The sequence below is a fragment of the Macrotis lagotis genome, chromosome 4 (genome assembly GCF_037893015.1).
Source record: "Macrotis lagotis isolate mMagLag1 chromosome 4, bilby.v1.9.chrom.fasta, whole genome shotgun sequence".
In the NCBI taxonomy this organism is placed as follows: Eukaryota; Metazoa; Chordata; class Mammalia; order Peramelemorphia; family Peramelidae; genus Macrotis; species Macrotis lagotis.
This window is the reverse complement of record NC_133661.1, coordinates 225578410-225593219: the sequence shown is the minus strand read 5'-3', so window position 1 is coordinate 225593219 and position 14810 is coordinate 225578410. Positions and strand designations below refer to the sequence as shown.

At 37.3% G+C, this 14810-nt stretch overlaps 1 protein-coding gene and 1 pseudogene across 6 annotated transcripts in view; one reads left to right on the top strand and one right to left on the bottom strand.

The window, feature by feature from the left end:
• CCDC88C (coiled-coil domain containing 88C) overlaps window positions 1-14810 on the bottom strand; it is a 234001-nt gene that overhangs the window by 149938 nt on the left and 69253 nt on the right. The gene's annotated exons all lie outside the window — the stretch shown is intronic.
• On the top strand, window positions 12498-14001 carry LOC141522237 (ornithine decarboxylase pseudogene; annotated as a pseudogene).

Below are 14810 nucleotides of genomic sequence, written 5' to 3'. Positions count from 1 at the left end.
GCAGATCCTTTAACCCAGTAAGACTACTGTTAGGTCTACTCCCCAAGTGATCAGAGAAAAGAGGCAGTCTATAAGTACAAAAATACATAGAACAGGGGCGGCTAGGTGGCGCAGTAGATAGAGCACTGGCCCTTGGAGTCAGGATATCTGAGTTCAAATTGGCCTCAGATACTTGGGCAAGCCACTTAACCCCATTGCCTTGCAAAAAAAACTTTATATAAAAACTAAAAAAATGCTTTATATAAAAAAATACATAGAACAGCACAGCAAAGAAACGGAAATTCAGGGATGCTCATAAATTGGGTAATGACTGAATAAATAAAGGCATATGAATTTAAGGGAATACTGTTATGATATAAGAAATGATGAAAAAATAGTTGAACAAGTTATGGTACAGGATTGTGTGGAATACTACTGTGTTATAAGAAATGATGAGTTTGATGATCATAGAAAAAACATGGGAAGACATGCACAAAATAATGCAGAGTGAAATGAGCAGAACCAAGAGAACACTATCTATATTAACAATAACATTGCTATAAGAACAAATTTGAGAGATTAGGTCATTCTGACTATTATAAATACTCCAATTAACTGCAAAAGACCTTATTGAGCTGGTGATTTTGCACAGCCCTAGCTCACTCAAATCCAATTTACTTCCATGTCATAGTATCACATTTAAGAATGTAGATCAAACAGCAACATCAAAGGACCCAAGAAGGAAGTCATTACTGCATCATAGAAGAATGATTTTTACAAATATGTATAAATGTGTGTGTGTGTGTGTGTGTGTGTGTGTATAATATGTGATATATGCTTAACAGAATCATCTCTAGGGCAGGGGGAAGGGAAAAAATTTCCACAATAATTTTATTATATATTTAAAAGGAATAATAAGTTGTATACATGCAGTTTCATGGGCAATCATCTTTTTTTAAATTCTATTATGTTATGGAAATGCTTGTTTTATTTCATAAATTGAAAATAAAATTTATTTAAAGAAATGAAAAAAAAGGATAGTTTCAGAGAAACATGAAAAGATTTACTGATGTAGAATGAAGTGATCAGAACCAGAAAACAATTTAGACAATAATAACACTATAAAGACAAACAATTTTGAATGCTGAGGAATTCGATAACCAACCAAAATTGCAGACGACCAATAATCAACATTGTAATTTATCTAATCTACCTTTCTAGTGTCTTACACCTTACTTTTCCCCTTACTCTGCATATTCCTCAATTCCATGACACTGGTCACCTTGTTGTTTATCTCACAATGACACTCTCTCCCCATTTTGACATTTTCACTGACCGTCCCCATGCTGAAATTCTTTCCCTCCTCAACTCCACCTCCTCCTATAGTTCTTGGCTCAGCTACAGTTCCACCTTCTGTAAAAAGACTTTCCCAACAATTTTGTATTGTCTGCAAAGGAGAGTGCCATCTGTATCCAGATAAGGAGCTGTGGAGTTTGAACAAAGTTCAAGAACTATTCCCTTTAATTTAGAAAAAAACACATATCTTATTGTCTGATCTTGTTACCTCTTAGACTTCTCTTCTCTTCTCTTCTCTTCTTTAAGGATATGATTTCTCTCTCATCACACCCAATTTGGATCAAGGTACAACATGGAAACAAAGTAAAGACTGACAGAGTGCCTTCTGTGGGGGGGTGGGGGAAGAAAGATTGGGGGGAAGGGTGGTAGAAAAATGTGGAATTCATGAACACGTAAATGGATGAATGTTGAAAAAGTACCAGTACATATAACTGGAAAAATAAAAGAAAATTTCAATAAGTATTTACTTATTTAACTTTTGCAAGGCAATGGGGAGTTAACTGACTTGCCCAAAGCCACACAGCTAGATAATTAAGTGTCTTGAACTCAGGTCCTCCTGACTCCAGGACCAGTGCTTTATCCACTGCAATACCTAACTGCTCCTACTTTAAATACTTTAAGTATTTATTTACTTTAGTCCTATATAGTAGGCTATAACAGTGTCTACCCTCTAAAAAGTTTATATTTTGCTGGAGAAAAAGCACATGCTCAGATAAGTAAATATCAACTATAGTAACTATAAACACAAAATTATTAGAGAATGGAAGAAGGATCTGGAAAGGTCTCATGTAAGAAGTAAACTGAGTTTTAAAGGAATCTAGAAATTCCAAGAGGTAGAAATGAGCAGAATGCTTTCCAGGTAATGGGGACAGTCACCCATTAAAGGAATGGATGCAGACAGAGGTAGACTATCTATGCTACATGAGAAATATCAAGAAGACAAAGTTTGAGAGGAGCCAGATTTCAAAAAATGCCAAAATGCCGAATAGAGGAGTTTATTTACCCTAGGGGCAATCAAGAATTTTTAGAGAATTTTGAGCAAGGAAGCACAGCATAGACAAATCTATGCATTAGATATATTTTGGCAACTGTTTGGAGTGGAATGAAGGTAGGGAGAGACATTAGTTGACTAATAGATGACTCCCCATGAGAGATGATGAGGTACTGAAATAGGGTGGTGACCTCTGAAGGGAGAAAACACAAGTTGGAGATTTTAAAGATGCAGTGAAGGTAGAACTGACATAGTGAATTAAACATGAGAAATGAGGGAAAGTCACAGAGGACTCCAAGGTTGCAAGTCAGGTGTCTTGTAGGTAAGTAGTGCCCTACAAAATCATAGGGGACTTAAGAGGGGTAAAGAATGAGTTCTGTTTGTATATCCAATTTGAAATATCTAATAAACAGCTGGACATTTCAGTAGGGAGTCAGTCAACATTAAGTGACTTTTATTTGCCAGACATCATGATAAGCACTGGGATATAGATAAGGTTTAATGGAGAGGTAATATGCAGGCAGAATAAACTGAGAAATAACCAACAGAAGGAAGGCATTAGGATTAAGGGAGAAGAATATTTCTTTTCTTTCTTCAGAAAGAAACACCTTAATATATATTGTTGCTTAACTCAGTGATACAAGAGAATAGTTCATCTTGGGCAAGTTCCATAACTTCTGTATGCCTCAGTTTCTTCTTGTAAAACAGACATGAACAGAATCCTTCTTGCAGGGTTGTTGTAAGGTCCAGGGTCTAACACATAATAGAAATTATATAAATGTTTATTTCCTCCCCTAACCGGCTAAACTGCTTGGCTCATTAAGTGTTTTTTCTTTCCTCTTGAACTCTCTCTCTATTCTCTACCATATGGAGTCTACAAGACTGAACAAAAACAACATAAGGATTTGAGATCAAATACAACTTTCAGGGCAACAAGAGCTGTTAAGATAATAAAATGGGCAACCAAGGATGGTGGTAGAACCTTTTCTGTGGATCTTTAAAAAAAAAATCCAGCAATATAAATTTTTATTCCCTTCTGATGGTATAGGGGCAGTTCTGCCTGAAGGAAAAAAATCAAAACTGAAAGAAAATGGTTTGACCTCCTGGTTTCTGAATATTTGGAATCAGAGGATACTGCTTACCTGGTCACATGTCATAAATCACCTATAAAATGAAGGAGTAAAGTCACTCCATTTTCCAAGGTTCCTTCTAGCATTGGACACTTTCACCCAGACTGTGGTCAAAGAGGTAAGGCCATGGCAGAGATGAAAGCACTAGCTCTATCCAGTTGGCTAAAACAATCTCAGCCACCCCACCCCCCCTTGGGTATATTACACAGTATATCCTATGCTATATTATAGGGCAATAGCCCAAGGCAGGATAAGAAGAAGCCTTTTGGAATTGTCTTTGATCACTATCATGATCAGAATGGCCAAGTCTTTCACAGTTCATCATTACAATATTGCTGTTATTCTGCTATTTCCCAATTGATTTCTAATTATTTGCCACCACAAAAAAAAAAACAAACCTTTTACAACTGCCTAATGTTCTGATGGCTGGCTTTCTCATCACTGATATGCAAGCTGGAGCAAGAACAGAAGAGTATATTAAGAAGCTTCCAGCTGCAGGCTGGTTTTCCCCAAACCAACAAATAAGCCTGTTTAAACATGAACCTGATTGGGGGAGTGGGGGTGGGTGGGAGGGTGGTAAGAGGGGAGTTAGGAAACATACCAAGAAACACCAAACACCCAGCTGGGGAAAAACATAAAACCAGTCACAGATCAACCAGAATTAGAAAAGCATGCTGTAATGAGATCAACAGATAAGGGAGGGACTGAAAATAAAGCTTCCAGAGTCACAGAGGCAGCCAAAAAATCTTGCCTGAAAGGGAAGGGTGTGCTAGTGGTGTTTCCTCCTCCCTTCTCCTTTGCCCCAAGGCCATCTAGTCAAACATAATTCAAGTGGCTGTAACCACCAATTTCTCAGGATTACAGTTAGGAATCTCAAAGTAGTTGGGGTCAAGAACTTGAGTCAGGGACTGTAGTGTCACAGTTTTGAGGCTCTAAGCCACCACTGAACTATTAAGTCAAAAAAACTATACATAAAGTATAAACACACATTCCTTTCCTGGAGGAATATTAAATCTAAAAGAAAAAGGTATCAAATAGACAAATTCCTATTCTGATTCTGGCACTTATTAAGCAAGTCATTTCCCCTCTTAAAGGCTCAGTTTCCTCATTTATAAAATGCAAGTTGGAGACTAGTCTCTTTTAGTAAATGTCACATTGGCAACTCATTAGTGATGTGGCCTGGGGCAAATCCCAGGTCTCACAGTATGATCTTCCGTAAAATGAGAAGTTTGGGCTCTAGAAACATAATTTTTTTTTCTCAGTTACATGTAAAAATTTTTTTAACATTTGTTTTATAAAATAATAGAACTCCAAATTCTCTCTTCCTCCCTATAATCTCTCTCCCCTTCTTGGGAAGGCAAAAGCAATTTGCTATAGGTTAGACATGTGCAGTCATGCAAGACATATTTCCCATATTAGCCAGAAACATAACTTTAAAAAATACAAAAGATGAATTAATCCTGGGCAAACCTTTACAGAGGATCTTTATAAATTAATTAAATAAATCTTTCTCCTAAGAGACAAATTCATCAATATTATCCCCGCCCCCTTTCCTTTCTCCTATCCCAAAGAGAGCTACCCTTAAATCTAGCTACACCAGAGTTCAGGTCTTGCCTTTGACTCTCTGGGTTCTCATTATCTCTCTAAGACTGTAAAAGCCAAGGGCAGATCACAGGATTGTAGATGTAGAGGTGAAAGGGATCTCAAAAGCCATCTAACTCTACACCTCTGTCTCATTTTACAGATGAAGAAATAGGTAAGCTGACCAAAGCCATACATAGAAGAAGGATCTGAACAGAGGTCCTGACTACAAATACAACACACTTCCCTGCACCATGCTTGTCTTAAGTTCATTTTGACAAATATTCTCTTAAGACTTCCCTAAAATATTCTAGAAAAGTAGTGGAATGAAAGGAGCAAAAAAAGTCACAATCAACCTCCTTAAGCCTCAATTTCCCCTATGTAAAATTAAGGGGCTGGCCTAGATGGATAGCCTCTCTATAGTTATTGTCCAATGAATGCATAAACAACCCAGCACAGAATAAAGAATACTGGCCTTGGAGACAAATGACCCAGGTGGGAGTTACAATTCTGATACTCTAGGCATGTGCCCATGATCTATCTCCAAGTCTCAGTTTCCTCATCTGTAAAAATCAAAATAGCCCTTGAACCATTACCTCAAATGAGTATTATGAGAAAGTCACTTTGTAAACTTCATTATAATAATTACTATTAAATTATATTATATTTGAGGGTAGCACAGATGGCAGAATAAAAACATTTGGAAAATGAAGTGGGGGGAGGAAGCATCTTAAGAATGTAAAGGATGAGCTGATGAGGACATATTTTACCCCACAATTGATTAGGATGCACTTCAGCCAGATTATGTTAGAGCTCTTCTAGATATTTCAGAAGACACTCATAATTTTATCCCCACAACAAATAGATAGCGGGCATTAATTAACTAATTTAAAAAGAGCTCCAAGAAGAGCTTTCAACAAGACTGGTGAGATCTTCTTGGAGGACTTCTGGAAGGGCATGGAAGAAATCATAAGGTATGAGAAGGCAAGAATAGATTATGGTCTATATCAAAGTACACATGAATTCCCAGTAGGTTTTGAAAGAAAGCCTGCAAATTAAATGTTAAGAGCTATGCCATCATCCCAAGAGCAATTATGTCCTTGTGAACTTGCCATTTCTCAGAATGCACAGAAAATACAAAGGAAGGCATCAAGAAGCATCTGGAAGTAGAGATCTTTCTAATTAATATGAATATTTTTCTCCAGTAGTTGAAATGGAAGGGATTGTAGCCAAGGTCAAACTCCAAAGACTAGGAAGTGAGAAGATGAAGAAGTGATAGCTCTTTATGACTGATATTATGGCAGGACATTAACTTTTCAACATACATCACCAATTTCAACCCTGTTGTAATAGGGTTAAAGACAAATAACCAGAATAGATTAAAGGAGGTGTGGCTAGATGGTGCAGTGGATAGAGCACCAGTCCCGGAGTCAGGAGTAGCAGAATAGATTAAAGGAAGCATCTTTGGAACTGAAAGAGGCCTTAGATGAGTGAGAGTTTGGGGATTTTTTTAACCTTTATCTGTCCAGGACTCCTTTGACAATCTGGTAAAGGTGACAGTCCCTTTTCAGAATAATGCTTTAAAATAAATAATACAGTTATCAAAAAGAAATTTTTTTAAGTTCACAAGACACCAGGTAAAGAACCTGAGATAATATTGAATGCAATAACCTTCATTCTATAATTGAGCAATCAATAAGAGAAGTTGATAGGGTTTGTTAACACTTGAGGAAAGAGCAGAAAAGGAACTTCATAGATCAGAACTTCATAAACCATCTAGTCACCTTGCTTCTATCCTATAGATGAATCTTTTCCATAACATCTTTGACAAATGGTTATTCATTTGAGATTTGTTTTTAATTACCTACAGCTCAAGGATCATTTTCTTTGAGGCCTTTCCTGTTCTTCCTAATCACTAGAGCTTTCCTCATCAAAAATTACCCTGAATATTTTCATTTGTTCTGTACTTATTATATGCCCTTGATGTCTTCCTCAGAAGGATGTAAAAACTCCTTAAGGGCAGGAATTACTTCAGATTTTTTTTCTGTGTTGTCTCCCCAAAAGAATGCAAACTCCTTGAGAATACATGTTATTTAAAAAAATAATTTTTAAAAAAATCTTCTTGAAAAGAATGTAAGCCCTTTGAAGATAGTTTATTTCAAATTATTTTCTATTGTCTTCCCTCCAAAAAAATGTAAGCTCCTTGAGGGCTGGAATTATTTGAAGTACTGACTGAGAAACTGTCAGGAATGCTTCTGCAAAATTTTACATGACATAAGTCGAAGAGTGATGGGGCTTTAGAGAACTTAAAATGTAAATTTTGAATTGGCAAAACCCCAGTGAGTTTCTCTACTGAAGAAGATAGACAAAAAAATTAAAACTGTCCCCTTATAGAGACAGCTGCATACTTCAAATGGAACAACAAATGCCAAGTCATTCCATATCCAAACCCACATGTCCAAAGAAAACAAATGTAAATTCCTTACTCGTTTCAGATAGAATCATTTCCCAAAGACCATGATGTGGGCCTCTGGGCCTGGGAGTTGGCACCTTTGTTTGAATTCCTATTTCCACAAGTATTGGGAACTTAAGTCTTCCTAAGTCTCAGTTTCTTCATTCAGTTTTATGTAAATTCTCTTATTGATCCCTCCCTGGTAAAATGAGAAAAATAATTTTAACTATCAATCTCAAGAGGTTGCTTTTTATGACTAAATGAAATGAGATGACATATTAATATAACTTTATATTAATGTTTGCAAGATATAAGACATTAATTGTGTGGGTATGGTCTGTTTTTTGTGGTCTTTAAGTCTTTCACAATCACTTTTTATTGGATCTAATTTATTTGCCTCTGTTTAATAAAAAGTATTATATTCAGTTCCTTATAAGTGACTTGAAAACAAGAACAAAAAGGACCCAAAGTCAAATATTATTAGTATTATTACTTCTATATGAAAATGATTCTCTGAACAAGCATGCAAGATGTACTTTTTGAGTTTTTTTCCAGTGGAGATATTAGACTTGGTTTGAGTCATCCACCCTCTCTTGCCAAGGCTCCAAGAATATCACTCATGGCCATATTTGAAAATAATTGGTACCTATATAAGATTTAAATTTATGACTATGAACTCCATGGCACCACTCACTAATTGACTGATAAAATGAGTGACAGACTCTCAGTCCCTAAGTACCAGATTACATTACACCCACAAGAAACTACTCTCGGTTACTTAGATACTGGCATTCTTCTCTAAGTTCAGTTCAACTGATTTGGGCAGAAGACAATGATCACCAGGATGACATAATCATTTAATTATTCAAGTACTGAAGAGCAGGTAGGTGGTGAAGTGCACAGAGTCTTGCATCTTCCTGAATTCATATCAGATACTTAATAGTTGTGTGAGCCTGTGCAAGTTTGCCTCAGTTTCCTCAACTATAAGACAAGCTGAAGAAGGAAAAGACAAATCAGCCCAGTCTCTTTGCCAAGAAACCCCAAATGGGATCAGGAAGAGTCAGGCACAATCGAAATGAATGAACAACTGAAGAGCTAAGCTTTTACAAACAGTTTAGAAAAAAGTCTTAAGACCTGATCTTTACTCTTAAAAAATTTATTCTCATTGGTAGATGAGATATACACTTATAAAACAGAACTAGATGACATTAGGTCATAAGTACATGCCAGAACAGAAGAGACTACACCTTGCTGGGCAGGAAAGCAGTAGTGGTTCCCAATTCAAGAAATTCTACCTCAAGATCTGTTATCATGGGGATGAGAATCTCCTAACATGTTCATAAGATGGTCATGTTTAAAAAAGATCATCAGAATGTCTCTATTTTTGAAAAGAGTATTCAACATCCTTCTAATCTAACAGGCTTAAAAATCTGGAGTCATCATCAATGGTCCCTTCTTATTTTCCATATTCCCAACTTGTTAATTTTATCTAGAATACATCTCCAGTAGTCATTATCCTTCTCTCCATTCACAGGCTTGCTATGGCTCTTCCCTCTCTGGTTCATTTCAGTAACTTCCTAATTGGTTTCCCAGCTTTTAAGTTTCCCCCCCTCTCCATTAGATCCTTCACAAAGTCACCAAATTGATAGCAAAATTCTGAACCCATGTTACTACCCTACTCTGTAAACTCCAATGACTCCCTACTGCCTCTAAAATCAAGTACAAACACCTCAAGCATTTAAAATTCTTACCCTGGCCCCAATCTGTCTGGCCCCAAATCTGATCTGTCCAGCTTCATGACATATATTCTCTGTAGGCCAGCTAAAACTGGCCTTCTGGCTGTGCCTCACACACAACATTTATCTGCCATCTCTGGAATTTTCTCTTTTTTTTTTCCCTTTAAAAAAATTATTTATTTAAGGCAATGGGGTTAAATGACTTGCCCAAAATCACACAGCTAGGTAATTATTAAATATTTGAAGTCAAATTTGAACACAGATCCTCTTGATTCCAGGGCCAGTCCTCTATCCACTGTGTCAGTTAAGTTGTCCCATCTCTGACTTTTTTCACAGGTTGTCCCATATATATTTGAATGAACTCTTTTCTCATCTCTTCAAACAATAGTCTTTTACAAGAGCCACCTTTTCCTCAAGGATATGATTGCTTTCTCATCACATTCAACTTAGATCAATGCATACTATGGGAATTATGTTAAACCTAATAAACTGCCTTCTGTGGGGGATGGGGGAAGGGAAGCAAGATTGGGGGAAATTGTAAAACTCAAAATAAATAAAAAGTTCTAAAAAATTTTTTTCATTTTAAAGATTTTATTTATTTTGAGTTTTACAATTGTTCCCCTAATCTTACTTCCCTACCCCCACTCCCCACAGAAGGCAATTTACCAGTCTTTACATTGTTTCCATGCTATACACTGGTCCAAACTGAATGTGATGAGAGAGAAATCATATCCTTAAGGAAGAAAAATAAAGTATAAGACATAACAAGATTACATAATAAGATATCAGGGGTTTTGCCCCCCCCCCCCAAATTAAAGGTAATAGTCCTTGGTCTCTATCCTATACATGAATCTTTTCCATAACATCTTTGACAAATGGTTATTCATTTGAGATTTGTTTTTAATTACCTACAGCTCAAGGATCATTTTCTTTGAGGCCTTTCCTGTTCTCCCTAATCACTAGAGCTTTCCTCATCAAAAATTACCCTGAATATTTTCATTTGTTCTGTACTTATTATATGCCCTTGATGTCTTCCTCAGAAGGATGTAAAAACTCCTTAAGGGCAGGAATTACTTCAGATTTTTTTTCTGTGTTGTCTCCCCAAAAGAATGCAAACTCCTTGAGAATACATGTTATTTCAAAAAATAATTTTTAAAAAAATCTTCTTGAAAAGAATGTAAGCCCTTTGAAGGTAGTTTATTTCAAATTCTTTTCTATTGTCTTCCCTCCAAAAAAATGTAAGCTCCTTGAGGGCTGTCCAAACTCCAAAATTCTTTCTCTGGATACAGATGGTATTCTCCATTGCAGGTAGCCCCAAATTGTCCCTGACTGTTGCACTGATGGAATGAGCAAAGTCCATCAATGTTTATCATCACCCCCATGTTGCTCAGCATCAGTTCATGCAAATCCCTCCAGGCTTCCCTGAATTCCCATCCCTCCTGGTTTCTAATAGAACAATAGTGTTCCATGACATACATATACCACAGTTTGCTAAGCCATTCTCCATTTGAAGGACATTCACTTAATTTCCAAATCTTTGCCACCACAAACAGGGCTGCTATGTATATTTTTGTACAAGTGATGTTTTTACCCTTTTTATAATCTCTTCAGGGTACAGACCCAATAGTGGTATTGTTGGATCAAAGGGTATGCACATTTTTGTTGCCCTTTGGGCATAGTTCCAAACTGCTCTCCAGGGAAAAAACCTTTCTAAAATTTAAAATTAAAATTAAAAAAACCACAAGAGCCACCTTCAACTTGAAGCCTTTCATAACTTCCTTTTCCCTGAACACAGAACCACCTCATATTTATTTTATATCATGTTATACTATACATACCTATTTTATATATGCTTTTATAAATACATATGCTATAGTTTATATACATGCAATATGTACATGAATTTTCCTCTGATGGTATATCATTTCCTTGAAGGTAGATACTGATAATTTTTGTCCTATATTCCCAGCACCATGACTGTTAAAGACAAGGGTTTATTAAGTGCTTGCTGATTTTCTGACAAATCATGTATTTTTTTTTTTAGGTTTTTGCAAGGCAAACGGGGTTAAGTGGCTTGTCCAAGGCCACACAGCTAGGTAATTATTAAGTGTCTGAGACTAGATTTGAATCCAGGTACTCCTGACTCCAGGGCCGGTGCTTTATCCACTATGCCACCTAGCCGCCCCTAAATTATGTATTTTTGATAAATCCTGGTTCTATCACCAGAGTCTCTTGGAATTTTTCCACTAAAGAGACCTTGCATAGCTAGTCTAACGCTGCCATTTTATAGATGAAGAAACTGAGGCCCAGACAGATCCAGGAGAAGTTTCCTAAAAGGTACATGAAGTTAAGAAGTTGTGATGATGCTGTATGGAATGAAAAACATGTTAATATGAGAAGCACAGAAAAATTTATGGGAACAGATTCAAAGGAAAATTAACAGAGCCAGAAAGTACAAGAAGCATAATGCCTTCTACAGTATACTCAGAAAGAAAACCAACCACAAAGCAATCAAAACTGGGCCTTACATAATTATAAAGAATATGGTTTGTCTTCAAGAAGAGGCATGGGGGGGGGGGTGGCTAGGTGGCACAGTGGATAGAGCACCAGCCCTGGAGTCAGGAGGACCTGAGTCCAAATCCGACCTCAGACAATAATTACCTAGCTGTGTGGCCTTGGGCAAGCTACTTAACCTCGTTTGCCTTGCAAAAACCTAAAAAAAAGAAAAAAAGAAGAAGAGACATGAGAAAGTATCTCCCCTGCAGAAGTGAGGAGTCATAGGTGGACAGGAATGAATTTACCCTCAGATTTACCAATCAGTTCTATTGTCTCTTTTTCTTTTAAAAACCCCCATTAAGGGGCAGCTAGGTGGCACAGTGGATAAAGCACTGGCCTTGGAGTCAGGAGTACCTGGGTTCAAATCTGATCTCAGACACTTAATAATTACCTAGCTGTGTGGCCTTGGGCAAGCCACTTAACCCCATTTGCCTTGCAAAAACCTAAAAAATAATAATAATAAAAATAAAAACCCCCATTAGGTCAGACCCCTTCGGCCTCCGACGCCGCCAGCTCCTCTGCCACCAGCTCTCGTGCCACCTCGGGCCGGTGGCTCAGCGCGGCTCCCCCAGCCGGGCCGAACGGCGACGGAGGTTGGGGGACCTTCACCTTGAGCGTCTCCATGGGGGCTGCCCACTCCGTCCATGCCCTTTAAGTGTAACCGCTGCACCGAAGGCACAATCAAAGCCTTAACAGGACTTTTTCCCCTGAAGAACCACCTTCGGTGTACAGCTGGAAACAGCCTGTCTTTGAATTCCATCTCTTAGTTTTTCCGTTTTGTTGCACTTTAGAGGAACACCAAGAAACGATGAACAACTTTAGCAATGATGAATGTAACTTCAGTTTCTTTGATGAAGGCTTTACTGCTAAGGATAATCTGGACCAGAAAATTAATGAAGTTTCTTCTTCTGATGATAAAGATGCCTTCTATGTTGCTGACCTTGGTGACATTCTAAAGAAACATCTGAGATGGTACAAAGCTCTTCCTTGAGTAACTCCTTTTTATGCTGTTAAATGTAATGACAGCAAAGCTATAGTGGAGACACTTGCTACTATTGGAGCAGGTTTTGATTCTGCTAGCAAGACTGAAATACAAATAGTACAGAGTGTTGGGGTGCCTCCAGAGAGGATAATCTATGCAAATCCATGCAAATAAGTGTCACAAATTAAGTATGCAGCCAACAATGGAGTGCAAATGATGACTTTTGATAGTGAAGTAGAGCTAATGAAAGTTGCCAGATCCCATCCAAAGGCAAACCTGGTTTTCAGGATTGCCACTGATGACTCCAAAGCCATCTGTCGGCTAAGTGTTAAATTTGGTGCCACTCTCAAAACTAGTGGGCTACTCTTTGAGCGAGCAAAGGAACTGAATATTGATGTTATTGGAGTCAGTTTCCATGTGGGAAGTGGTTGTACCGATCCAGAAACCATGTCCAAGCAGTTTCTGATACCTGATGTGTCTTTGACATGGGGGTGGAATTTGGTTTCAACATGTAGCTTCTTGATATTGGTGGTGGCTTTCCTGGCTCTGAAGATGCAAAGCTTAAGTTTGAAGAGATCACAAGTGTAATCAATCCAGCATTGGACAAGTATTTTCCTTCTGACTCTGGAGTGAGAATCATAGCTGAACCAGACAGATACTATGGTTGCATCAGCTTTCACACTTGCAGTTAACATCATTGCCAAAAACCTTGTATTAAAGGAACAGACAGGTTCTGATGATGAAGATGAGGCAAATGACCAAACTTTTATGTACGATGTAAATGGTGGAGTATATGGATCATTTAATTGCATCCTGTTTGATCATGTACATGTTAAACCTATTCTATAAAAGAGACCCAAACCAGATGAGAAGTATTACTCTACTAGCATATGGGGACCAACATGTGATGGCCTTGATCGAATTGTTGAACGCTGTGATTTGCCAGAAATGCATGGGGAGATTGGATGCTATTTGAAAACATGGGTGCTTATACTGTTGCTGCTACTTCTACTTTCAATGGATTCCAGAGACCTACTATCTATTATGTGATGTCTGGGCCAGCATGGAAATGCTTGCAACAAATCAAGACCCAAGGTTTTCCAGCAGAAGTAGCGGATCAGGATATCAACACTTTGCCATTATCTTGTGCTTGGGAAAGTGGAATGGAACATCACTCAGCAACTTGTACTTCAGCTAGTATTAATGTATAGATGCTGTTTGTAGCCATTAATTGCAAGTTTAGCTTGTATTAGGGCATTTTGGGGGACCATTAACTTAATTCCTGCTAGAGTTTTTAAATGTTTTAAGAATAGGGTTGGCACAAATGCAACAATATGGAAGACTTAGAGATGGGGTCACACTTATTTGTGTTCCTATGGAAACTATCTGAATATTTGTTTTATATGGATTTTTATTCACTTTTCAAATATGCTTCTAAAGATTGCCCCCTCAACTGCTAAGCAAGCATTTGTAGCTTGTACAATGGCAGAATAGGATTGAGTTTAGTGTTGTGACCTGCTTTAAAATAAAAAAAAGTACATTGAAAAAACCCATTAATATGACATTATATACAAATATGTATATATTAACAATATAAATCATATATTATAGGATGGGGTGGGATAGGATAACTCTCTAGGGAGAGGAAAGGAAGGGGAAATCTAGGTGATGTAAAAGGCAGCAAAAGACAAATGGATACAATTAAAATTTTTACAAATAGGAACATACAAAATCTATGTTGAGGTAAAGAAATGGAATTTAAAGAAAGGGTAGGACTTAAAGAGGTTGAGAAGAACATAGAATCAAGGACTGAGTATTGGATTTTAAAATATATGACATATGTTTCTCTTTCTGGCCACCAGTTTTCTTATCTGTTAAATTATTGGACAGATCGAGATAAATTTAATTCCAAACCACACCCTCCAAGCTCTACGTTCTATGATATAATGAACCATGGATAGCATTCCAAGAGAGAGCAATAATAAGAATAGAGAAAAAATAAGGAATGTATACTTGGGGAACAGTATCTAAACCAGACATTCTTAAC